A 27,460-nucleotide genomic window follows, 5' to 3' on the forward strand; every position below is an offset into this window, starting at 1 on the left:
TTGCAAAGCCACTTCTTACATTTCTTCTAGGAATCCACCAGGTTTTGTCTTTGACACAACATGTTCATCAAAGAACATACAATTCTGGGCACCTCTATGCTCACGCACGCATGCTTTCTCTTGCAAACACTCCAATATTGACATCAACCATCTGTCATCGAAATGACATAATCCAGGGCTGAAGGTTTTAATGTTGATTTTGGGGGAAAATAATCACTAGAAATTTTCTCAAATAGAAGTGTCTGTTGGTTGAAGTGGCTTATTAAAAAAAAAAAAGCAGTTTTGCTCAAAAAAGAACCAAAAGTATCACTCAGAGAGTATTACAAATGATCCAAAAATATTCTCAAATTGGATTCAATCTTTGGTTAAAAATACACCAAATGGCAGATGACTGATTTTCTCATTTTGTCCTTAAAAAAAATCTGCTTAGCATACAAATACGGGTGCTGGCCCTATGATGCTCTCTACACGTGACACTAGTATTGAGAGATTAGGGCAGTGATCAGCAAAAGTTAGCATTTATTTCCTCAGGATAACATTTTACTGACCCAAGAGCCACCTTAATTTTTTTAAAGGCTTATTTAGTGCATTTATATTTTTAGTGATGGGTGGGTACTTTTAAAAAAATCACAAAGCATCACTTTAATTCTTTTCTCTTTTTATATACAAATGGATAAAATGGTATCTCTAAAGATCTCCTCCCTTTCACCAAACTAAGGATGGCACCATATCCCAGGAGCAGGATCTGAATCTGGGCTCTATAGACCTTGCTTTGAACCAGAACAAAGAGACAAGAAAGTGGCTAGAAGTCATAACAAAGCTGTGATGATATGACTCAAGCCTCTATGAAGACAAGACTCAAGGACATATTTTTAAAAAAATATTTGCACACACATTTCTACCTACCCTTTTAGATAGAGTTTTATCTTATGACAAGGAGCAGTAATAATCTTTATTTTTTTTTTCCTTTCTGAATGGTACAGACAACTGGTATCCTGTATGAATATAGTATTCCTATCCAGAGCATTTTGGGTAGAATCCAATAATGTGTGATAACTCAACAATTTAGCACAGGAAGCAAAGCCCACAACATTCCTTAGCAATTTCACAGACTATCTAGACAGAACAGACCCATACGAATGGGATTTTTTCTGTGATATTTGAAGAATGCAATTTTTCAGGGTGGGCACACTGGGTTTGTGATGGATGCAAATTCAGATATGAAAAAAAAAACACAATTAAATGATTCAGACTCTTGCATTGTGCTTCCACAGAACTTATTTCTGCATGGGTCAAACAAAGGAAAGTTGGTGTTTGACAACTGTGGATGACTCATCAGAGGAAGTTCTTACCATATGGATGTGCTTGTTGAAATAAAGCTGGTTAACAAAGCCAGCCTTTTTTCCCCCTGTGGGCCAGTGAGGGTTTCATTTTAGGAAATGGAAGTGTCAGTGTGGACAAACTGTCCTCAAGTATTTATAGCATAATGTGTAGTTTCCTTAAACTGCCTTTGAACAAAGAGTATGTGAATGAAAAATAAGATCTACATTTCTCTCATTCTCTTGGGTCGTCTGAACTGTATTGGTTATAAAAGCTACTTAGCACTGTGACTCGGGCATAATGTGACAGGAAAGTGGGACAGCTACACTAAAGTAGGCTACTGGCTTCCCAATACATTTTAAGAGCTCTTTATTCATTAAGGAAATTATGCCTTTCTCATATTCATTACATACATTTTCTCCAAAATTACCCTATCCGTTTTAACTTTGAGGCATTTTAATTTTTTGATGAAGCTTTCAATTTTTATACAGTCAAGTATATTAATATTTTTTCTTTGTGACTTAAAAAAAGATTTATTTATTTATTTGAGGCGGGGGAGGGGCACAGGGAGAGGCAGAGAAAGTCTTAAGCAGGCTCTGTGTGCAGTACCCCGAGATCATGACCTGAGCTGAAACCAAGAGTCAGACGCTTAACTGTCTGTGCCACCCAGGCACTGGCTTTGTGACATTGTAATGTTTTGAAAGTCTATTCCATTCTGGGGTGATACATATTCCCTGCAGTTTCTTTATCCTTTTATGGTTTCATTTTTAATACTGAACTCTTTTAATTACCTGTTAATTTGCTCCATGGTAAGGATCAGGTTACCATTTCTCTCCCCCACCCCAACAAGTTGACTAGTTACCCTATCTTATTTTGTCCTATAGGATTTGTGATTTTGGTAAGTCATATCACTGTCTAAATTGGGGTCTTTTGTTGGGTTCTCTATTCTGTTCCATAAATGTCTATCATTTCTCCTGCTGGTACTAGATTTTTTTTTTAAACCTACATATATTTTTTAAAGATTTTATTTATTTGAGAGAGAGAGCGAGAGAGTGCGTGCGCACGAGCAGGGGGGAGGGGCAGAGGGAGAGGGAGAAGCAGGCTCCCCACTGAGCAGGGATCCTGACGTGGGGCTCGATCCCAGGATCCTGGCATCATGATCTGAGCTGAAGGCAGACGCTCAACCGACTGAGCCATTTAGGTGTCCCTAGATTGTTTTTATTATTGTAGCTGCGTTTTAGTGCTTCGGGGTGGAAATGCATTATCCTCTCTTGAGTCACAGATTATTTTAGATTTGAAGAGTGGAAGAAGGAAAAGAGGGACATGTTGGGCAGAATGGTTTATATTCAATAGTATGAAGACTGTAAGCCTCCCAGAAAGACTGTAAAAGGTTAAAAAACATACACCCCAAAGCACTGGGGGTTAGTAAAAAAGAGAAATAATGTGCTAATAAGCAATCAGAGCCATGACTCATTGCATTGGATCATCCCTGGGAAACCACCTACTAAGCAGAATTAGCAGTTCAGGCGTTATTTTTGGTGCAGGATTCATCGCTACTTCCTCTTGGGGGAAAAAAACTTATAAAATCCTAGCTCCCTAGAACACTTGCAAACGGTCATCCTGGCAGACCCGCCTGTCAGGTAACAGTGCTATTTTTAGAACAGGGTCAGGTTGTTTTCCCTGTAGAGGCTTCTTTAGAACAAGATAGAAGCACTTAGACACGTGGAATGGAAAGGAGAATAAAGCAGGAGACAGAATCTGCCCCAGCTCCTAATGCTGGCTCTGTAACTGATTAACGAACCACTGAGCGCAGGCGGGCAGGCCACTGCACCTCTCTGCTCATCTGTTAAAGGACAGCGATCACGGCTTCTGCCCCACTCTATAGAGCAGACATGCCACAAAAATAATAAACTATGTGGATGGAGCAGTTAGAACTGCTGAGAAGTAAAATCGGCTCCCCAGAAGTCATGCCATCAATCAAGGAGCAAAGACAATGAACTCTCACTCCGGACTCACTCATGTTTGCTTAATACTGGGTTACTGCCCCATCTACGCCCCTCCATGGTTTCTTCTCTTTTTCTCACTGGGTCTCAATATGCAAAGAAGATTCGGTGCTGTTGTTCTGGTCTCTGGACGAAATCTCGGAATTTAATTTGCCCGTGATATTCTGCTTGGCTATTCACAAAGATCACTGGCTCAGAAAATTTAGAGATGATGCAGTCAGGAAAATGACAAATATGGGGGGAAATGTGTTTTCTCACTCGGTATCCATGGCAGTAAAGCTAATTAGTTAGCCCATTCCCTCTCCCCCTTCAATATAGTAGTAAATGAAATACACTCCCTCTTTCTGAACGCATTACTACGTTACTGTTAGAATATGTATTTCCCCAATTAGAGTGAGTTTGAACATTTTAATTCTTCTGTTTATCTATCACTGGTAACACTTCTGTGAATTTCTACTTCTCAGTTCTAACACAGCCATATACATTTTGCCTAATGAAATGGGATAAGAACTATTTTGGTAAGATCTATTTTGCTAATGCTTCCAAGTAACTGAAACAGAGCCATTGCTAGCTAGCCTAATTTTATAGAGGAAGCTGGGGCTCCGGAGACTTTTGTAACTTAGACACAGCTATGTATGTGGTAAGTATAGGGGCTGGAATCAATATTGCTAATCATGGTTGCTTATTGATAACTATTTTGCCACACATTAAAAAACATATGTTACCAAACAAATATTCAAGTCAATATCTGGCCTTAGCATGAAGTCTTTGTTTTATTTATGAAAAAAATGAATTTTGAGAATGAGGAGGTTGAGGGCATATGACTCTACTTATGATCTGTTTGCACAGCACATTCTCTAGAGGGTTCTATCTGCCATGTATTTGACTTTATGAGAGAAGGGTATCATGGACAAAAGATTTTATGTCAGCAACACAAATGAAACATTTGGTTAAAAAAAAGCACTTTCAGGTTGTGTCACATAACGAAAACACACCTTTGATTACTTTGATTTTGCATACTAAGAAGTCTAAAGGGCATTTAAATTTTTCTTTATGTGGTAACCAAACCGTTCTCCTCTAATTTACCTAAATATATCTTTAATATATCTTTGAAGTTATTATTTTATTAGCATGAGTACTATTTTTTTAATTTCAAGAGATAAACCTGGCCCCTGAGAGGAGTCCCCGATACCAAGAAGAGTCTTCAGACTGAACTTGGAGCAGCTGAGTAACAGGGCCACACGGATCCCACAGTCCTGTCACAGAACAACATCCTACTGTGTCAGGTTTCCCTGATCCCCTCATTTCAGGCTGAACTCTCCTGGTACTTTTCCCCACTTGTGTGAGAGTTCTGCCAATGCCCTGACGGAAGGACGCTTCAGAGCAAAGGGGGTTTTCCTTGCACAGTCTTGCTTTGCAAGGCGTGGGCTCTGACAGGTAGCAGGATAACCCACCCTCTGTGGACCCTCCAGGACACTCATGGACTCCAGTCCCACTCTGCCGCCAGCCGGCCCTGACCCACGGGGGCAACATGAACTCTGAGCCTCAGTTTCCTTAGTCCACTCCTTGAATGTCCCAGGGAACGCTGCTTACATACTCAATTATAATAAAAATGTCTACAAATGAAATTTCCCCACTAATGCTTGAAAACGTCTTTTGACCTCCACAGTTAACCAGCTCTTGGATACCAATGATATGAAGAAAACCACTAACTTCTGCGTTTCAAGCAGAACTACCATATGTCATCAAATGTATGACGCTACCAATCGGTCGCAAGTTACATCCTGATTCTAGAAACACTCAAATATGAAAAAAATGACCATCTCGGAAACACTGAAATATGGTAGAATAGCTGATAAAAGAGTTATTTTCTCTGTTGGGAGGTAGTGAAATGTACCAGGTGTGGTATGTTCAGACTCTCCTCAATATGACTGGAACTTACGTCTTCTGTTTCTTTGTAGATCCATTTAATTTTCCAGTTCACTGAATACAGACTTACTTAAAGTTTTTTTTTTTTCTTTTTAAAGTATTAAAAAATTTTTGGAGCTTTGGTGAAAAAACATGGAGAGCTGCCAGTATAAATTTCTTAAAATAAAAACAGCAAATGGGGACCTTGATTGCTAAGCACTTCTCAGTTACAACCCGCATTTCTTTCTCTTTTCTTTCTCTTCCCTTTTCTTTCTTTCTCTTTCCTTCCTTCCTTTTCTTTTCTTAAGATTTATTTATTTGTTTTAGAGAGAGAAAGAGTGTGTGAGCCGGGGGCGGGGGGGAGGGGGTAGGGAGCAGAAGGAGTGGAAGAGAGCATTCCAAGCAGGTTCCTCACTGAGACAGAGGCCGGTGTGGGGCTCAGTCTCAGGACCCTGGGATCATGACCTGAGCTGAAACCAAGAGTCTGATGCTTAACTGACTGAGTCACCGAGATGTCCCACAACATGCATCTCTTGATTACTGATCAGTGGTAGCAACTTTACTGAGTATTTGTTATGGAAAACTCAGCAAAGAGGATTATGGGGTAAAGTCTTTTAACACAATTTGGTGACTAGACCTCTAGCTTCCTCTGCGTATTAGTGATCTGAGGAGCATGTTAGGAAGCTGATAAAAATAGCTTTAGTTAAGCTCCAGTCATTCTCTTCCCTCAAGAGAAGCTTTTTTGCTCAGCAGGATTACCCAAGAGCTGGGGTTTGGTGCTTAAAGCCTTCCTGCTCTCACTGGAAAATCGGGAGTCAGTGCCCAGGCAACGACCACACTAGCCTCATGCCTAGAGATCACATCAGACTGTGCAGTCTTAAACCGCTTTGTACCATTTCCTTTGTCTCCCCCACCTTTTCTCTCTCTCTCTCTTTTTGTTGTTGTTTCCTTGTTATGGGTAGTGACAGTTTCTGGTTTCTTTCGTTTATCAACGGTTTCCTTTCCCACAGCCTCTATTCCTTCTGCTGGAAGCCTGGCACAATTGGAAGCTGAAAGAAAAACCGCAACTGAATAGGCTGGCACTTACTTTAACAGTCATTTCCAACCACAGATTAATACTATTACTGGATTTGACTAACGGCTCTCAATCAGCCCAACTGTCATCACTGGAGAACATGAGAGCCAGTGGAGCCAAAAGGGAAAACAGAGCAAATCCAAATTATGGTATATAGTTCTATGGATTCCTCATCTTTTGAATCCAAAAGTAGCTCTCTTCTTGGTTCTGCTTAATGATCTGTATCATGTATGGATCAGAACATAATCGCCTCCCGCTCCAACGAGTGGAGGCTGAAGTCAGCTGGTAAGGGTTGGCTCGGGCACGAGCCTGCATGACAGGGCAACCTGCTCAGCTGCCCACGGATACCTCTGCACCCTGCACTCTGCACCTCTGGAGACCGAACTGGATGCTGATGTTCAAGCATGTCACGTTCAAAGGAAGGACGCTCTCCTGGAGGTTCTGTGCTGACGGCGGCGGAGCTGCTCAATGCTAGCCTATCGCAGTCTGGACCCTGGTTTTTCTCTTCAGTGACATTTACACCTTGATGTGGCAGACTCCAGGCCTAGTGCAGGTGATCGGGTTTTCCAACGGATACTGGGAGAGGACGGTATGGGACACGATAGGGCATATGACTGGCTCAACTAAAATCAGATTCTATCCCACCTGGGAGCTTTCTGCATGAACAGAAACTCCAGTATATGAGTAAAGGGTTTGGGAAACTGTCAGCGATCCCCATCTTCTGGCCCTCACAGAATCTATCTGCATGCAGAGTGAAGAGGACTTGACGACTATTCTTTTCTAACTGTCAACTGTTAGGTCCTACTCTGGATGGTGTTTCGCACACATTAATCCCAATCTTTCTCCTTAAAAATGTAGTGAAAGGCATGTACTTAATATACCACTGGTGGGAAAATAAAGTAGAAAAATCTGGAGGGCAAACTGTTTCCGTGCATCAATTAGTTGTTTTTTTTTTAAGATTTTTATTTATTTGAGAGATAGAGATCGAGCACGAATGGTGGGGAGGCAGAGGGAGAAGTAGACTCCCCGCTGAGTAGGAACCCGACACGGGGCTCAATCCCAGGACCCTGAGATCATGACCTGAGCCTAAGGCAGACACTTAACCCACTGAGCTACCCAGGCACCCCATCAATTAGGTTTTTGAATATTCTTTACCTCACTATTCCACTTTCAGGAATTAGTCCTGAGGAAACAGTCATGGGAACATGGAAAACATTACTACCAGTACAGATACCACAATCTGGCTTTAAAAATCCTTGCAAATTTCATTCATTCAATAAACATTTACCACATGCTTACTATGTGCCGGGGAGTACTTAAATATACATAAGTAAGATCTGGACACATTTTTACATGAGAAAAGGAGGTACAAAAAAGCATGAGCTCTTTTTTATAAGAAAACTGAAACGTTATAATGCATAGGAAAACACTCAAAAGATACTGTTAAACCATCAGTAATGGTAATCTTTGGATCACTGGTTTATGGTTTATTTTTCTTTCTTCTTTCTCCTTACCTTTTTAAAAAAGAAAGTATTTTGCGGAGAGCAATTTTGAAATTATGTAAATCTCCTGATTTGTACCAAATGTTCACCCAAAGTTTTAGCATCTATTGATGACTTTCTAGTTCTATCAATTCCTTCTGTATTTATTAGTTAGCATTCTACTATTAAGAAAGAGCTTTCTCTTCTGTTCTATCTATTTCTATCAGTATGGACTCATGGATTTTGTTTTATTCAATAAAAGAATTCATTCATTATTTTAATGGGTTATAATCCATTACTATAATTATGTATTTTCATGTTCAAATGGTATCAGATTTGTCCAGGGGTCTCTTCAAGCCAAATTCTGTGTTCTTGTGATATGTTCCCATTATTATTATTATATTTATTTATTTATTTGAGAGCGAGCAAGAGAGCAGCAGGAGGGGCAGAGGAGCAGGGAGAGGGACAAACAGATTCCATGCTCAGCACGGAGCCTCAGTGGGGTTCGATCTCATGACTCTGAGACCATGACCTGAGCCGAAATCAAGAGTCAGACACTCAACCGACTGAGCCAGTCAGGTGCCCTCCATTTTTATATTATTTTAGAAACATTTTCTTACTTTCTAGTACAGTAAGATACTCTAGGCATCTTGTATTCTTTACTCATATTTTAAAAACTGTTGCACAATAACCATGTATTACTTTTGTTAAATGAAAGAATATGTACTATTTAAAAAATAAAACTTACATAGAACGTAAGATTACTTAAAAAGTCCAGGGGTGCCTGGGTGGCTCAGTCGGTTAAGCATCTGCCTTCGGCTCAAGTCATGATCTTGAGGTCCCAGGATTAAGCCCCGTGTCGGGTTCTGTGCTCAGTGGGGAGTCTGCTTGAGGATTCTCTCCCTTTCCCTCTGTTCCTACCCCCGCTCGTGCTCTCTCTCTCAAATAAATAAAATAAATCTTAAAACGAAACAAAGCAAAACAAATGGGGCTCCTCTCTGAGTTGAGATGGGAGAGGGGAGCATCTGCCTTACAAATCACTACGAAAGGCAATTATATCCAGTAAGATCCCTAAATGAATAAGTCATGGCTCTTTCCTTGATTGAAAACAGCAAGGCAGCCACACAACCCCAGATATGAAAGGAAACAGTTAAAGTACATTCTGTTCAATGAACTTCTCATAGCCAAATGTCTCCTCGTCCCCTCCCTCCCCCCTCAGAAAACTGCATAGAAGAAATAGTGAGACAAAATCATTTTCATCTGTGATTGAGTTTCTTCCTGCTGACTGTTTGGAGTTTCCCTATGAGCTGGTGTGAGGCACTGCTTCCTGTGGCTCAGAACAAGCCTCCCTCGTGAGGGCTGACAGGCATCGGGGACTGCACTCTGGATTCCGTGAGGCACAAGGAAAAGAAAACTGGAGCCCCCCTTCCACCTTTTCAAGGAGTGAGTAGACCCCTCACCGAAGCACACCCTGCCTGGTTTCTCTCACCTTGTTAGATGGGTTTACTGAGACTCCTTGTACGATACGTAGGCTCAGCCTCTCGCCAGAAGCCAAGATCAGTTTTAGCCTTTGTGGTGACTGTGGTGGGGTGGAGGGGACACAGGGAGCCCTGCGACGATTAGTCATTACTTCAGTATTGAGTCATTTGGCCATACCGCCCAGTCAGCTGTGACCTAAGTTCATGCTTTGTGCCCTAGGTGTGAGGTTCTGCCTAGAATCCCCGCACTCCAGGCCCTAGGCTTTTTGACTAAATTCTTCCAACGTCTGATGTTACTTTTGACAAGAAGCCACTCCTTACCCTGTTCTAGAAAAATGATACACCAAGGTCCTTTAACAACACGAACCATAAGGATCGTGGCTAAGATCCCCTACGCAGATGCAATGCAGAACCCAGAGCTCAGTGCGTTACATGCACTCCTTCATTCGACCTCAGATCAACCCGATGTGGGACGTCTATGTTCATACCCTCATTTTACAGTTGAGGAAACGAAGGTTGAGAGATGATGGTTAATAATGAGTCACCGTCCCCCAGCTGAGAAGTGGTGGAGGCAGAGCCCGACACTGCAGAGCTGGTTTCTGTGACCACTTCACGACACCGCATCCTTCAGAGATGACTATGGAGCGCTTAGCGGACGGGAGTCTCTGCCTGAACAAAAATTCCGGTTTTTAAAAAGAAAAATGAGTGCACCACCCTGGTGAGCTTGATGCTGAGACCAAGGAATGTTCTTCAGTTGACGCTAGGAAGAGAGGGGATCCCGAGGACCCGCGAGTCTGCGGGGAACTCGGGGCCAGTCTGCCACCCTGCCCGTCAGTGGCCCATCCGCTCCTTCTGCACATTCGTGGGTCTGTGACCAACTCCTCACTGCGCTGAGCGCAGGGGCTACGTGGTCCCTACCTTGTGGGGCTGACAGTTCAGGGAGGGAGAAAGGAAAAGAATCGTCACGCAAGCAGTGAGGGCTGCGAAGCAAGTAAGATGCTCTGGTGATGGCCAACGAGCAGTGAGGAATGGCCACCTGAGGAGCTGCCATTTACCCTCAAGGATGACACAGAAGAGGCAGAGCTGACGAGGTTTATTCGCGTCCCTTTCATCTTTGGTAGTAGCTAGAATTCTCAAGTGCTTTTCAAGAATGCCTTCCTTGGGTTCTGTTAAGCAGGTCAACCACTACTTCACAATCCATGTGCTTTATCACTAGCGCTTTCTCCACATGGTTCAAAACACCCCAGATAAGATAGAAGCAAGGTTTTACTATTCGGCCTAGGAGTGTCCTCATTTTTTTCCTTTTTTTTTTTTTTTTTTTTTAAATACAGAAAAATCACTTCAGAAGCAGGGATACGAGAGAAGCTCTTTGTGCTTTGCAGAGTTCATCCAAGTGTACCATTTGTTTCTTCCCTGCGGAACGGTCATATCAGTTCTAGGAAAGATGATGAAAGAAAAGAAATGGGTCCGGAGGGTCCCAAGAAAACAAGGCCAAATGTGCTACTCACGTGGGCCCTGAGGGGGACAGGAGAAGGCAAAAAAAGCAGGGAACGGGGTCCAGTCTTTTCCCCCATCAATGCTGTCCGTGGAGTGGTCAGATGCGGCACTCAGAACCTTTTTCAGTCAGAACTGGGGAGTCCTGACCCAGTTTCTTCCTATTTCTGAAAGTGGTCATTTTATTATCTCACAAGTAGAGATTCTGGAGTCTGCTGAAGGGAACAGTACCGAAGCCACAGCGCCCTCCTTCACTAGAATCTGGCTGCATTTTCTCTGGGAGAAGGGAAGCTCCCTAAGGATATGGGGGACTGGGCCCAGAGGCCATATATAACTAAGGGAATATTTTTGATGTTTAGAGAATTCAAATCATAATTTTCTTGTGTTCCAAGCCTGTCATAAAATGGTCGTGTGCTCTCTTCATGGAGCAATTTGATATTCTGAGACCCTCTCCTCCCTGGCTTCCAGAAGTCTATTTTTTCTCCATTATACTACTTCCTCTATACCGAATAATTAACCCTAAGGACTGATCTAGTCTCATAAGAAAAAGCCTTGGGAAATTTCCTCCTGATGCACAGAGTATGTGCAGAATTACCCAACAAGTAATGTGTATAGCCCGAGAAGGCCAAAATTCCTTTCCCAAGGCCTGGAGTTCCCCCCCACCCCCGAAAAAGAGGGAGGAAAGCCTGGACTCCAATGACTGGAGCAGCCATTTCATCATTCCACACACATCCAGGGCCTTAGAAGTTTCTTCCATCACACAGAAGTGACATGGAGCAGAATGCTGTCCTGCTCTCTTTGTCTGCCAGTGGAACTCCACACCAACTGACCGAAGCTGTCAGCACCCAGGGCTGCCAACGTGGGCCTCCAGATTGCGAGGCCACAGGGTCAGATACGTGGCCTGGCGCTGCGCCGGGGCAGGGCTGCGTCTCCAAAGGGGCCAGCAGCCAGGCAGAGCCCTCTCTGTCACGGCTTGGCCACCTGTCTGCCGAGGGAAGACAAATCCTATTTTATGAGGTCTGGCATAGAAAGCAAATTGTCTGCCCCCACGTCCAAAAGCACTTGAATGGCAGAAGTGAAGGAGAAGGAGGGCACAGACCCCAGGTGCGCGGATGTCAGAGTGGATCTCTCTAGAGATGAACCTTCTGGTGAATTTGGTTTGGATTCCAGGGTGTTTTCACTCAGCTCTCTTCAATCTGAAGCTGTGTTTCCCAGGCTTTTAAGGGAATTCTCTTAATGAAGTCATGCAATGCCAGAGAAATGGCATCACAGGGCTTTGCCCTTTCCTGCTTTTTAAAGGCCATCAAAACCATCATTCCCTCACATACCCATTCAGGAAGAAAGATGAGGCTTATCTTGTTTTTAAGCTATTGTGTTACCAACATTTCAGTGGCACAAGCAAGATAAGTAAATGCTTGCAATATAAGGTCTGGCCCAAGCCTCACCTGATAGGCAGCTTCTATCTTGCTGTGTGCACATGATAATAAGATTTCGAACGCATTAGAGACTGCTGTTCGATCCAGGAGCGCTGCTTCTGCGACACAGGGAGGGCTTCGGATTACTTTCCAGGGAAGCCACTGTCACAAACAGGATTTCCTAAAGAGGTCTTAGGGCAAGGAAGCTGCATTCTAACCTCGGCTCTGCCATCTGGGCAGCCCTGCTGCTCCTCCCCTACTGTAAACAGGCAGCTGGAGGGGCCTGGGGAACACTCCTTCCTATTGTTCTTCATGCCTCTCACTTCCCTTTCATCTCTGGTAATAGCTGGAATTTATGAGTACACTGGATGACCTTCCAAGTCTTTCCTTTAGAGTTTATTTACTTCATGGATACTCCTTAGAAGGGCTCTCCATCTTTTGGCCTCTCATCCCAGCTGTATTTGCCCAAAGGTGTGGCTTCATTGCTGTGCACTGTTAAACTGACCGGAAAAGAAGTCATAAAGATTGTGTGTGCAGTTCTTATAGTCCAACAGTGATTGTGCATAAAACACATGATTTCCCAACTTATATCTGCCACTCCAGCCAGATCGTGCTTTTCCCAGAACACACTGTTATTTCTGTGGCTTGTCTAATGCAGTTCTTGTTAAAGATCCAGTGATTATCTCCAGAATCCAGCTCAGGACTAACTTCATGAAGCCTCTATTTTTCTAGTCCAGTTCAGAGTAACACTGAACTTTTCTAAGCTCTTGTAATGTTTAAATCTGTACCAGGTAGCTTAGCACTTCAGCCTGCACAGTCTGCTACTGGTTGCTAATTATTACGCACTAACACATCGGGTCCATTTTTCTTATTTGCTCATGTAGGTTATAACCTCCTTGAGGTCCTGGCCACAGACCTTGGTATATATAAGTGACAAGTGATCTTTCACTTCTTTGCTATCTCCCATAGTGCCCAGAATAATCTTAACCACCTGCTAGGTTTTTCAAAGAAAAGCCAGAGGAATCCCTGGTTTTGGTAAGTTTCATTTCCTTATGATGTAAGTGGGTTGAATATATGTAAGTGTAAACATGAGACTTACCAGAGGAAAAATGCTAGAACCAGTATCTATTTAATATGCTTACATTGCTTTGATTAGTGAAATGATGTAACAATTCTAAATTTAAAATTAAGTGCTTTCGGGGAACATAAAATAAAATCCAAACTTCACTGAAGAAAAATTCTGAGATCGTGTGACCGGGGAGAAATATGGTAAAACTGTTTCGAGGAAGGCAAGGACTGAATAATGCACTTGGTCCGCTTTCTGCCCAGACTACTCAGAAGGACAGGCGCTGAGCCACACGCTGCATGTTCCATGCCCTCATGCATTCATTCCGTGTTTACCCAGGGCCTGCTTTATGCCGTGCTACTAGATGCTCGGTGTACGGCGGTGAGCAAAACAGAGATGCCCCACAGATTCACGAGTGATGGGATAAGCAGGTTTTAAATGAGAAGACACTATAATATGTCTTCGCCAACTGTGATAAGTGCTACAAAGGAAAAGAACAAGATGCTATTGCAGTGACACTATCATAGGGTTCTGATTTTATTCTGCATAGAGAAGGCCTCTTTGAGGAAAGAACATTTAAGATGAGATTTGAAGGACGAAATGAAGCAGTGAGGAGGTGAACTGGGGAGTTGGCGGGGAACAGTTCAGGCAAGGACTTCAAGAATCACGGAGAGCAGTCTCTCCAAGGCACTCCGACAACTGGTGCATCTGCGTGGCAAAGCCAATAAACGACCGGATCCCAGCAAAAAGGAGATAGGAAATTCACAGGCGCCTTCAACAGATATTTATGGAATGTCGACTATGTGTGAGATACAGTTCTACGCTCTGGGGATCTCCAAGTAAACAAAGCAAACACGCCCCTACCCTGTGGAGTTTCATGTTCTGTGACAAGACATAAAAGCATTAACTTACATTCATCTAAATACTGCAGGGCTGGCCACAGACCTTGGTATGTCGATGATGAAAGCAGAGGAAAGAACCGCAATGCAAGGGATGGAGGAGACAGCTGTTGCACTTCTACATCTTGTGGGCTAGAGGCACTAGCAGCTTTGGTCCTGGACTAGATTTTCAAGCGAGCAGCCTTGGAAGATAGAGATAGTGTGTCCCCCTGGAGCACCAGCAGGTGCTGTTTTCTCTTTAACAGGGTGTCTCCCGCTGGGGCAAAGGTCAGGCGGACCGAAGCCTGGAGTTTGATTTGTGTAACACAACCTGCTGTGTGTACAGCTGTCACTCAGCCCTCTTCTCATTTCCCTGTGGGAGCTGGTGTCCATGCTCATACTCTGGTTGTTGCTATTCTGTGAGTAATAAACTGTCCTTGTCTCTAATCCAGGAGTCTTGTGTCTTCTGCCAGCAACCACGAAACAGTGGCAGGCTAATCTGTTAGCTCGCTAGGAGGGTAAAATCTCAGATGGTTCACAGTTCTTGCCCTCAGTCAACTGACAGACTGAAGAATGGGGACTTATTAGTTTAGAAAGGCAAACCCAAGAGCGGGGGATAAGGCTGAAGTCTATAAAATCAATCAGAGGAAACTTGGTTGTGTTCACCAATCCTGAACATCAAATTAAGGGGTCAATCCCTAACATGTGGGAGAGGTAAGTCTGGGACAAAAGAAAGGAATTTCTTCACCTAAAGGATACTGACCTTATAGAATTTATCATCCCAATAAATGGTTCTGGCTGAAAATGCAAACGGTTTTAAAAAGGCCTCACTCAACTTATGGATGACAGACCTAGCATGCCCAGTTCAGTATGTATTTGATGACTCAGTCTTAGCCAAGTGGAGGATCACGTCCCAATTCTCATTACCTGTCAGGGAAGGACTATCGGGAAAGATGATTAATCTGACCTAGCCAGGGCCACTTTTATTTTTTATTTATTTTTATTTTTATTTTTTTTTTTAAGATTTTATTTATTTACTTGACAGAGAGAGACAGCCAGCGAGAGAGGGAACACAAGCAGGGACAGTGGGAGAGGAAGAAGCAGGCTCCCAGTGGAGGAGCCCGATGTGGGGCTCGATCCCAGAATGCTGGGATCATGCCCTGAGCCGAAGGCAGACGCTTAACGACTGAGCCACCCAGGCGCCCCAGGGCCACTTTTTTTTTTTTTAAATGATTTTTCATTATATTATGTTAGTCACCATACAGTACATCCCCGGTTTCCGATGTAAGCCAGGGCCACTTTTAATCTACAAAATAGAATTAGAACTCTCCACTGTTTTATCGAAGTCTAATTTGGATGCACATACACAGAGACATATATTTGGGATGTGTAACTATAAAACCTCCTTTAGAACAACATGCAATTCATAAAAATCTTAACTCATAAATCTGAAATAACCTTGGTAAAATATGCTCATATTTTAGGACAGTTTTCTCCTAAATGAATGTGCAGAACACTTCTAGGAAATTTTAACAGGCATATCTTGAAAAAACAAGTTCTGTGACTAAATATGTTTGGGGAGCCTTCCACTATACATCCTGGAAATTCTGAAATTCACATTATTATTAAGAGCTCTGAGGAGACCTGAGTAAGGAAACTTAATGTTTAACCCAGCATTTATTCTATTACCTTATATATCACATCTTATGAAACACTACTCTTCAAAACAGCAGAAAGAGAAATGTCCTTTAAAGGTGTTAAAAAATAAAGATTTTTATGGTAAGTAATATACTATAATGGCAACATTATCTACAAAACCTAATTTGAAGTGGAAAATAACAGAAGACAGGGACAGAAAAGATTTCCTGGTTTGGGTAGCTAATACAGGATGGATAGGGTCATCTCAACTTGGGGGGATGCTGGTGATCTCTTGTTTCTTGGGTCCAAGAAGTCAGAAAGCCACAATTTCAGGAATATTTACATTTTTCAGCAAAGCATAACAATCGTAATGATAGCTAACATTTATTGCTGCCTGTCAATACGCTAGAGGCTATTTTGAGCATTTTACATTAAATTCTCACAATAAATTAGCAGAGAGGTACTCTTAATCCATTTCCACAGAAAAGGAAACTGAGGCACAGGGAGATTAAGTAACTGGCCGAAGGCCACACAGCCGGTAAGTGAAAGAACTGGGATTTAAACCCAGGCTGTCTGGTTCCAGAGCGTCAATCCTCACGTTCTCCTACATTTGGAATTATAGCACATATCTGCAAACTTCCATATTCCAAGTGCAATTCATATCACAGTGCAATTCACTGTACCTTCCGGTTGGGTCAAAGCCTTAGGTAAGTAGCCTGCACAACTCAGGGACCATAAAATTATACCCAGAACACATGGTAACTCATCTTGAAAAGCTTGTCACAGTTTTACAGTTGTACCAGAAGAAATAAAATACAAATGGGATCGCACATGCCCATTGTCAGAACAATCTCCCCCTCCCATAATTTCTTTCCCTGATTTGTTACTGTATACAACACTACCCTTAAATAAACAAACAAGAAACTACTAATATACTCATCCTCTTTTCATTACAGCAATGCTCAAGGCTTCTTTGTTGAAATGGTTCATCTCTAAAATATTTTTCTTCCAAAAAAAAAAAAAGATATACGCTGAATACGTATTCGTGTCTCCCCCTGCCCCTCCCCAGCCCCCAACACAACCCTTTGTATGCTCTTAAACGAGTGGGGAGTGCTGGTTGAGTGCAGGCTACTGCTAGGTCCTTTTAGCCCTTGGAACTGGTGCTCCTCACTGTGTAGACATTCTCAGCCAGAGAGCAACTCAGTCTTTCCGAATTGTGTGTTCTGCAGTGTTTACTGTTTATTCCACTGGCTTTGTTGTTGTTGTGTTGCCATTCTTTTATACGTTGGTGTGTTTGTTAATTTTCTATTACTGCTGTAACACATAACCATAAATTTAGTGGTTTAAAACAACACCCACGATTCATCTCACAGTTCTGTAGATCAAAAGTCTAGGGATGGCTTGGCTCAGCTCGTTCTCTGTTAGTCTTACAAAGCTGAAATTGAGGTATTGGCCTGGCTATAATCCATTCTGGAGCTCCTGGGGAAGACCTGGCTTCCCACTTCATTCGGGGAGTTGGCTGAATTCAGTTCCATAGAGTTGTTGTACCGAGGTTCCTGCTTTCTTGCTGGCTGTCTAGTGGAGGCCACTCTTAGCTTCTGGAGACTTCACTTTGGTTCTTAATGTGGCCTCTCCATCTCAGAGGTAGCAACAGTGGGCTCACTCCTCACACTTAGAATCTCTGACTTCCCCTCTTGCCCCATCTCTTGCCTCAAGCCTGAGAAAGGGCTCCCGTGATTAGATTAGGCCCACCCAGATAATCCAGAATAATCTCCTTATTTTAGGGTTCAGTAACCTTACATCTGCCAAATCCCTTTTGCCATTAAAGGGAAAGAAATTCATAGGGATTAGGGTGTAGACATATTTATGGACCACTGCAGGTACAACTTTCGGTGAACATTTCTGTGCCAAGATCGCTAACAGTGGTGACTGATAATGCTGAGCCTGACTCAAAAAAATAAAAACAAAAGAAAACAAAAAAACCTCAAATGAAACAAAGGGAGAATTTCACAGCTTGATGTTAAATTCCAAATTTTACTGTTTCCAGAAGCCTTTAGGTCCAGGAAATGGGGTAAAGATCAATGGCCAGTTAGGGACCGGTGGAAGGTCTTTGACATAAACTGCATAATGAATTGCCTGAGACCAGCAGCTGTTCAAATGGTAGCTGGAAGGAATGACAGCCAGAAGCATGGGATGACTTCAAGGGACTTAAAGAGAGTACAGGGATTACTGCAAATGTATATTCCTAGGAGTGCCTCTCCCCTGAGATAATAGTAAAAAAAAAAAAAGGTAAAAAAAAAAAAAAGTAAAAAAAAAAAAAAAGTGTTTTTTTTTCTTTGTTTTTTTTTTTAACACGAAAGGGCAGGAGCAGGATTCTGGACCAAGCCTGGCATGTCGGACAGTGACCCTTTATTTGGATCCTAGGGAGGCCCTGGGGAACTTGGGAGTGAGGCAGGGGCATCTAGGCAGCTAGAGTACTCTGGGTAGTGGCTTTTGTACCAATGGGTAAGGAAGTATGCCAATATTTTAGCAATGGCTATGGGATGCAGTAATATTAGCAACCCTGAGATATCCAACAATGTGAACACCATGGGAGCTATAAACTGTAATTTATAACTCTTCATAAGTTACACTGATACACATATTATTTTATTAAGCAATTCCACCAGTGTTGAACATTTTGATCGATTCCACTTTTTGTATTAATGTAGATAATCTTTAAATAGAAAAAGTCAGTCTTCAGGAAAAAGGGGAAGATGCCAGAAATTATGATATCGGAAGGAACAAATCCCCTGAAAATTTAACCCAGTCTGCCTTTTGTGTCACTCCTGCCATTTTCTTAAGTGTCAGTTCGGCTCTCTATGCCTCCTCGAGGGACTATAATTGGGCTACTCCATTTTATGTCTTTATAATTGTTTCTTATCCCACTCATCTCCCTTTCTATTTCATTTTTAGTTTTTCACTTTGACCTACTCTTCTCTTGTTTTTAAAGGTCTTTAGAGACCATTTCTTTCTAGTTATAGATGGGCTAAAATGAAACATAATTTTAGTCATATTTAATTAGACTTTTAAATCTGATGGTACACTCTGCCTGAAGCTTTTTCAGGGGAATTTCTGAAGTCCAATTATAGGGCTAGTCTCATAATAAGGACTATTAATTCATAATGAAATTATTTGCTTTTAAGCTTCATCCAGATCCTGTTGTGAAAAATATACTAACCCAACCACATTCCTATAGGGTCATTAGTACGGCCAGTACAAACAGGTGAGGTCTGCTGAAGTCACCGTTCTCCTCCGAAGGTCTGTGAAGAGCTGGGTGTTGGGTCTGTAGACAGCCCCTCGGGGGATGCCACCAGTCCTTTCGTACCGTGGCCTCCCATTCTTGATGTGCTAATTTCGATATCTCTTTCAGTTAGCTCAAGTTTGCCCAAGTTGTATTCAACAAACAAACAGTAACTGCATCCTTGCACACATGAAACTTTCTGTTGCCTTCATCTGTTTAAGACAACTCACCCGAGTACGAAGACTGGGGGCACAGACTCCCTACTACCCCAAGCTAAAGATTTGTCTTTATTCTCTTGTGCCTCTTAGTTAAATTAAAGAGAAGTCTGAGGCCAGCCTGATTTCCCTACCTTTTTGTACAGCTTTCAGATAAAGTTGTTTGTTCCTTGTAGGCTTTTCTCTTTCTCCATGAAGTTCAAATTTTGCCAGATGTGTTCTGTGTCAGTCTTCGGGGCAGATTCTGTGGGTTGCCTCCCCAGTATACATTTCCCCCTTTCACCTTGTAAAAGACCTTGATGTTCTTCAGAACACCATCTATCTGGTCAACAGAATCCACGTCTCTGGTCTCAGTGCCTGGTTCAAGTGTGGGCATATACCAGAAGCAGTCCTAAGGATGGATTTCAGCACCTGTCTTTGGAGTCCAGGTACAGAAGAACGTGTCCCTTGTCTGAGCGTGCTGGTGTTGCTGGAACCACTGTAACCACTTTGCCATGAGGGAAGACAGTCTTCCAAGATGCCAACACGTAGCCAAGGGAATCTTAGAGAAATGGAGCTGTAGCCTCTGGATTAAGCCAACCCTGAAGCTTACTTATCTCTGAAATCACTCATGTGAGCTTTATTCTTTAGTCGATCTGAACTAAATTTTCTGTACTCACAGCCCTGAGCACCCCAACAAAAGAGTCTCTTTTTCAATGATTCCCCCCCCAATTACTATGAGACCTTTTAATCCATGTACTCAAATCTTGTCTCTGTTCAGGAACACGTTTCTATAATTATGTTTCTGTCAAAGCATTTTAAGGCCATCAATTTCTTAAGCCACGTTTCCATTCTTTATCCTTCCTATTTGTCATTTTCCCACCATTTCAACCCTTTTGTTCTTTTCCTCAGCATTGTGTGAGAACGTCTCAATACTGTCCTTTAAATCAATGATTCCATGTCCTATAGTATTAATTCTACTTTTTACTCCTTCCGACCTGATTTTTTTTTTTTTTTGGAGAGTGAGCGTGAGTGGGGGGGGGGGTGAGCGGCAGAGGGAGAAGCAGCAGGAGGCTCCCAAGCAGACCCCACCCTCAGCGTGCAGCCCGACTCGGGGCTCGATCACACGACCCTGGGATCATGATCAAGCAGAAACCAAGAGTGGGATGCTCAACCGACTGGGCCACCAGGACGCCCCTCCCTCTGACCAGATTCCAATCGTGCCCCTGCATGGGGCTTCCTTACAACTGCACACAGCATCCACCTCCCTTCCCGTCGCATTTCAGAATGCGCAATGCTTGTGGCCTTTGTTTCTGTTTTAGGAGGGTGTCTTCTAGTATTCTTCTGAGTCAGTCTACTAATTTTTGTAAATTTTCTTCTGATTTTGTTAATCCCTTTCAATTTTATATCTTTTTCTTGGGCTTCTGGATAATGTTACTTGCCTTGATCAGTAGTATTTTTTCAAAAGCCACAAGAATTTTATTCTTTTAGTTGGTGTTCTCATTCTGAGAGGAGTGATCAACCCGGAAAAGTCATAGTCAACAAAATGCAGACATTACTTTGAACTCATTCTGTAAACACTGAAATACTCTCCCAGTAGCTCTTAGATCAATTTTAACAGCTACCATGTTTCATCTAATATTGCTCTCCTGTGTCTACCTCCTGAATATCCCATTCTTCTCAGTTCCACCGCTCCCTTTGTGCACCTGTTTTTCCAGGATAGGTACTCGTATGAAACAGATACAGCACTGATGGCAGAGGGGAGGCAACACACTGTGGAGCTCTCGACAGGAACAGTGGTTGGGAACAGCTGACCATTTTTTGAATTGGGAGTCAACTTTGTGTTTCTGAAACAAGGGAAGGAGGGAGGAGGAGAAAGGTCTATCTAACAATTTTTAGGTGCACATAACAACACTGAGTCACCAAATGGGTTTTTAAATCTTGTGTTGGCTAAATGGGAATTTTTCCAAATAATTTTGATAATTATTTCACTGCCAGTTTGAATTCTGGTGTTGGAGGGTTTGTCTTTTTAGTAGAAAACTGAGAGAGGGGCAGTAGGTATCATTTTAAATTAAAGCTCCTAACATTTTTAATGACTTCTGACTGAGAGCTCACAGACACAATACAAGAAGCTGTTAATATGCAATCTTTAAAAAACGGTATCAGTTTAGAGAAAAAAAATGCAAAATGTCCACATATTCGTTCACTCCCACTTTTAATCAGGACCATATACCACTTAACTGAGTGCCTTTCAAATTAACATTATTGCATGCTAATACCTGCAGAATTCAATATATGACTCTGACCAGCAAAACACATAGCAATTGGCTTCCAAATTATTTCCGAATATCAAAATATTAGTATGTCATATGATTATTAAATGGTTGGGCAACATAGCGGCAAACACATTTGGCAGGCTCCTGATGCCTGACTTCTAAGGTTTTGGATCTTCTCCCAGGTTTCGGACTGAGAATGTCCAGCAAACTTGAACTGTGCCAATGATAGGAGAAGAGCTAGTAGTATCCAATTCAGCTCATAGTAAAATCTAATTTCCAACGGAAACCTGCCATTCTGAATTGTCCCCTGCAATACTTTAATTAGCAAGTAAATACAGCCCACATATCGATAGCTGTCTCTGGCCCACCTTTCTTTCACATATTAAGATTTTGTGAAATGTCTGTAAGAAAGTGAGAGAAAATCCAGAAATAATAAACCAGCTTCCTGCTTCTATAAAAGCACACATGCACATATATGCACACACATGTGTACACATATGTATACACACACACACACACACACATACACACACATACCCCTAAGCAGCTCTTAGGCCTATCTCTGAAAATTTAATTTAGCCAGCAAAACTGGAACAATAAACCAGAAACTCAGTACTATCATGTATTATCAGAGAAGGTATATATGGGAGGCCATGTTAAATGCCCTGTAACTCCCATGGTTAAACTGGGGAGAAGGGAGGGGGGAGAGAGTGACAAGGAGAGTGGAAGAAGAAAGAGAAAGAGAGGCAGAAGAGGAGGAGAGAAGTCTGAAGGGAGACAAGAAGAGAAAAGATGAAAGGAGAGAAAGAAGAAAAACCAGGAAACTTAAAATTTTTATAAGAAAAAACGCTTCCAGTGCTTCTCAGTGAAGCCAAATGCTGGGTCTTATCTATCAAACAACGAGCTCTTCCAGTCACCAGGAGAAGGCCAGATGGGAGGCAGAAGCTCAGTGCGAAACAATGGAGCATGGGTATCAGACAGGCCAGACCACCCCACAGCACTGGGCCACATGGAGTTACCAACAGATTGTGACTACACCCTATCTTTTTAAGACAAGACCAAATGGAATCATTTGTCACATCTTACCATTTGTTGCAATTTGGTGCCTTAATACTGTTTTGTGAGAAACTATTCAGGTATATAATAAAATCTCCTGAATTTTTATTTATCTCAAATACTTTGTATTCTTCATTATAGTGTCTATTGTTCTGTCTGGTAATTTTGCAGGAACATTATAAAGCAACAAATGTAATGTTAACATTATGCTTTGGAGGAATTACCAAGGCCAGATGCAACTCAGATCAGAGGTCCAAACTCCAGCTAAAGTGATTCTGCACAGGCCTAGGACTTTTTAATTTTGCAGGGCTGGGAGGTATCCCCTGTTCATGGGAGTCAGGGGACAACAAAGACCAGTTTGCCACCGACTAAAGATTAGACTAGTAAGAACTGGCTCTCACTGTATAAAATAGCTGTTTTCTCTGCTGGTATTTAATAATAAAAAGTGGATGACTCCTTGTCTCAAACCAAATATTTTCATCCAAAGCAATGGTTGAAAGATGTGACCAGAAGACCAGAGACTTTATGACCAAGTTAGAACGCAGACAAAGCAAATCCAATGAGTAGACCCAGAAGGCAAAATCTGAAGCAAGATGGCTGAGGTCTGGAGAAGAAGAGTAAGGAGGAAGGGCAATGTGAAGCAAAGGCCATATTCCAAGTCCTGCCTGGAAGGACGATCACAGCTCAATAAGCATTATTCTCCAAGCCTAGCACTCTGGAGCCTGTAGAATGACCTTCTGTTGTCTGTGCAATGGAAAAAAAAACGAGTCTGAAAAACTGCTTGGGACTTTCATCTTAAGATAATTTTTTTTTTTTTAACTGACAAAAGGAGGTTGATTCCTTCCCTATCACTACACAACTGATAAAAAGGAAACCCACAGTGAATTTTACAGTTGAAGGAGGTCTCTTATGCTTCAAACCAAGCTTAACAACAGCTTTTATAAAATTACCATATTCACTTATATTTCCCTCTTGATATTATTTTTAAATACGGATGGAGGAGATAGCCAGGGTTTACATGAGTCCTTGTCTTGTTTTACTTTTCTTTTTTTTTTTAAAGATTTTATTGACTTATTTGAGGGAGAGAGAGAGTGAGCACACACAAGCGGGTGGTGGGAAGAGGCAGAGGGAGAGGGAGAAGCAGACTCCCCACCACTGAGCAGGGAGCCCAACATGGGGCTCAATCCCAGGACCCTGAAATCATGACCTGAGCTGAAGGCAGACGCTTAACCGACTGAGCCACCCAGGCACCCCGTCTTGTTTTACTCTTGACAAAGCTTCTTAATCTTTGAGAACCTCAATCCTATCTCCTGCCTTAAACTTAAAACAGAGTTTAATGGAAGCTTTTTGGAGGGCAATTTGGTTTAGCTGGCAGAATTTTAAATATGCATGTTATCTGACCCTGTAATTTTGCTTCTGGAATTCACCATACAGAAACACTTGGACAAATGTTCCACAAAATAAGCACAAGGATTTTACTGCAGAATTGTTTGCAATAAGACCAAAACCAAATAACCCCTAAATGTCCATCATTGGGAAATTAAATTATGAAATAAATGAACTGACCATTATCAGCAGTTTAAAAATGAGTTAGAGCTCTATGGACTGGTACAATACATTATAACAAAATAAAGCGAATAAGGCCATGTACAGAGAAGTATGGTATATAGCGTAAGCCCATCGCCGTGAGATAAATTTACAGAAGTGCGTGTACGAGTATGTATATATGTATTTATAACCATACGCACACACACTTTTGAATTTGCAATAATGGAGATCTGGAAGTATATACCCAGGGGGTTATCTTTGGGAAGCGGATTTTGGATGAGCGTGCAGAAAAGATAATATTCACTTCTATACTTCTGTGCCATTTGGCATTTTTTGCAATCAGACTATTCTACCTTGTGGTTAGAATTATTTCTTTTCTTTAAAAAAAAAAAAAGCTAATTGGCATCTAAATCTCCTCACTTGTTCCTGCCCTCAGCAATTCTTGTTTCTGAAAGTGGCATGTGGAGGGATCACAGAACCGTCGAGGCTCCAGGTGCAAGCAATTTTAGAAGAGGACGCGGTAGGGAAGATCTGCCGGTGCTGACAAACCCACGTGCAGGCTGGCGTTTAAGTGCCACCAATTCAGGGACAAAGGCCAAGCAGCTGATTCAACAACAACTCTTAGTTCTCCATACAAGGACCTCAACTTTCACAGCCTCCACCAAACTAGAAAAGATGTAGGAGGGAGAAGAAAGAGGAATCTCACTGAGAGTCAACGAGCCTAGGCTAGAAGGGCACGGACGCACTTTTTCTCCCCTTTCCAATAAACAGCAGCCAATTTTTTCTTTACTTTTCTTCTATTTGATGGTGTAGACCTGTGCGGTCCAGTCCAGTCCAGGTGGCTACTTAGCTCTTGAAATGTGGCGAGTCTGAACTGACCTGGGCTGAAGGGCAAATACATACGGACTTTGAAGACTGATTATGAAGAATGTAAACTATCTCATTCATTCACATTTTAAAATATTCATTACATACTGAAATTATACTTTGGGTATATTGTGGTAAATAAAATATAGGATTACACCTAATTTTACTTGTTTCTTTTCACCTTTTTTAAGGTGGCTACTAGAAAATTTTAAATTACACTGTGGCTCCCGTCATATTTCTATTGGACATAGCTGCTTTCGACCTTCATGGATGGAATATCTATATATTTAAATGTTTAAAAAAGGGAATAGCAGGGTGGAGAGGGAGGCATGAATGAATGAACACACACACACACACACACACACACACACACGCATGCACGCACTGACTGTTACAATGCTACCCTCTATGATCTCGACACCTCTCTGATTTTTAGTGTTGCTTCTGACAATTCAGGGTACGTGGTACAGGTCATTCAGCTTTGAGTTCAAGCTCTGCCAGGGACCAGATGTGGGATCCTGGGGCAAGTCACCTGGGGAGATTAAACTGAATAATATGTGTCAAGTGTTCAGGACCATATACAAGGGTATGTAATGAGCTCTGCCGACAAGTGTTAGCTGTGCTAGACGTGGGTGAGAGTTCCAGAAATCACCACATCATGCTTCGACGCAGCAGCAAAGAATACCAGAGTCAGAATGAATCTTGGACATTATCCACTGCTATGTTTTAAAACTCTTGTAAATCTCAGAAGCCCGATATATATAAAAAAAAAATGAAATCAAGCTGTTCTGAATAAAACCGAGTGTGGGAGCGAGAAAGGATGGTAACTCCCGAGCTCTCCAGACGGGTCTGAACACCGTGGCTGTGGTAGCTTGACCTGGCCTCTCCCTTTTCCAGATAAAGACCCGAAGCTCCGGGTGGGTGACTGGCCTTCGGTCACAGAGCTGGCGAGGCAGGGCTGAAGGAGAGTGAAACCGCTGGTTCCTAAGGAAGAGCACTGCGCTGCGTCACATCATCACTGCCGCCCCGGTGGACAACCTGCGTGCCCAGAAAGCGCCCGAGGAAAGCGCCACGAGACAGGGACAGCCAGAGTGCTGAGGAGCCGGGGGGGGGGGGGGGGGGGGCGGGGGGCGGCAGGTCTCTCTCTGAGGAGTGGCCTCTAGGTGTGGCCCTGGGGGCAGGTGGGCACCCAGGTCAAGAGAAGCATGTGGGTTCTAAGGAGGAAAACCCTGAGGCAAATTGTGGGGTCAAAAGGTAGGTGATTTTCGCTAACATACAGTTACATCTCGGAGAGGAATATGTGCTGAGGCGAAGAGAAGTGGGGCTTCTTTAGAAGGTCTTGAGAGCCAAGGATCCTGCGCCAGTTTTGATACGTTTTTGCAAAGAGGTGACAACAGGAAGATGAGCTTATGCCAAATGCATGAACAGGCAGGAGACAGGAAAGCAGGCTGCCAGCTTAGTGTTTCAGGCTGTCGGTAAGACCCAAACTGAAGCGACGAAGTCGAGATCTGAGGGATTCTGTGGAGACAGGATCCACAGGACTTGGATATATGAGAAGGATGAGGAGGCTCCCCAGTGACTTTAGGGACCTAGCTGGGTAACTGTGGGGATGTGGGTTCCATTAGGGAAAAGAGACAGCGAGAGGAATTGCTGGTTTGGGGGTCTGGTGAAGGGAAGGTGTCTGTGAGATGGTTGGTGGAGAGTCAGTCCATCAGGGAACCGAACGTGGCTCTGGAACCCATCTGCATCTGATCTAGACAGAAAGTCTTTGGGAGCATCTAGCTTTGGGAGAGAAAGAAGAAGAGCTGGTAAGTAACAGAGATAAAGGCAGGGGCCCCCAGCAATGTGCTCTTCACCAACAGCAAGGGCAGGGAGGGTTTAATGGGATCAGTGGTCACAACATTCAATGTTGAAGACACTGAGCAAGAGGAGAATGGAGAGATGGCAGCAGATGGGCTGCCAGGAGGATGGTGCAGTCAGATAAGCCTGGGTTCAGAGTCTCTCCCCATCATTCATTAGCTGCGGTACTCTGTACTACTTAACCTTCTCAGACCTGTTTTCTTACCCGTAAAATGGGGGACAGTGGTATCCCTTGAGGTTACTCTGAGATTTAAATGAAATTATATATTTTAAGACACTCAATATACCTCATAGCAAGTGCCCAGTAAATATTATTCATCTTTTTTTTTTTTTTTCTGGAAGGACTTAAGGGATGGCAAATGGTGAAGAAGTGAAAGCTGCATGTAGAGAATGACTCTATTCTTTTTAGAAGTTTGGCCATGAAGGGAAGGAGAAAGACTGAGGGCATAGAAAGGGGGAGTAAGGTCTCTTCTAGGATGGAGTCATGAAAGCTAGTGGACAGGGAGGTTCTGAAGTGGCAAATCAGAAGGGGATGATGGATGGTGGGGGTGTCCAGAAGCAGGGAAGCATCAAAAACACAAGTCAAAGGACTTGTCTTGTAAGGGGGGAGAATGCATCCT

The 27,460-nt window shown here is 42.7% G+C and overlaps 1 protein-coding gene and 1 long non-coding RNA gene across 5 annotated transcripts in view; one reads left to right on the forward strand and one right to left on the reverse strand.

Annotated features, from left to right (window-relative positions):
- The window catches only part of CDK6 (cyclin dependent kinase 6), a 240,845-nt gene that overhangs the window by 34,266 nt on the left and 179,119 nt on the right, over positions 1–27,460 (reverse strand). The gene's annotated exons all lie outside the window — the stretch shown is intronic.
- Positions 9,081–14,565, forward strand: LOC130542044 (uncharacterized). Its single transcript, XR_008956300.1, has 2 exons — positions 9,081–9,230; positions 10,597–14,565. It is a non-coding gene; the product is annotated as an uncharacterized LOC130542044 (long non-coding RNA).

The sequence above is a fragment of the Ursus arctos genome, unplaced genomic scaffold, assembly GCF_023065955.2.
Source record: "Ursus arctos isolate Adak ecotype North America unplaced genomic scaffold, UrsArc2.0 scaffold_3, whole genome shotgun sequence".
NCBI classification, from domain to species: domain Eukaryota; kingdom Metazoa; phylum Chordata; class Mammalia; order Carnivora; family Ursidae; genus Ursus; species Ursus arctos.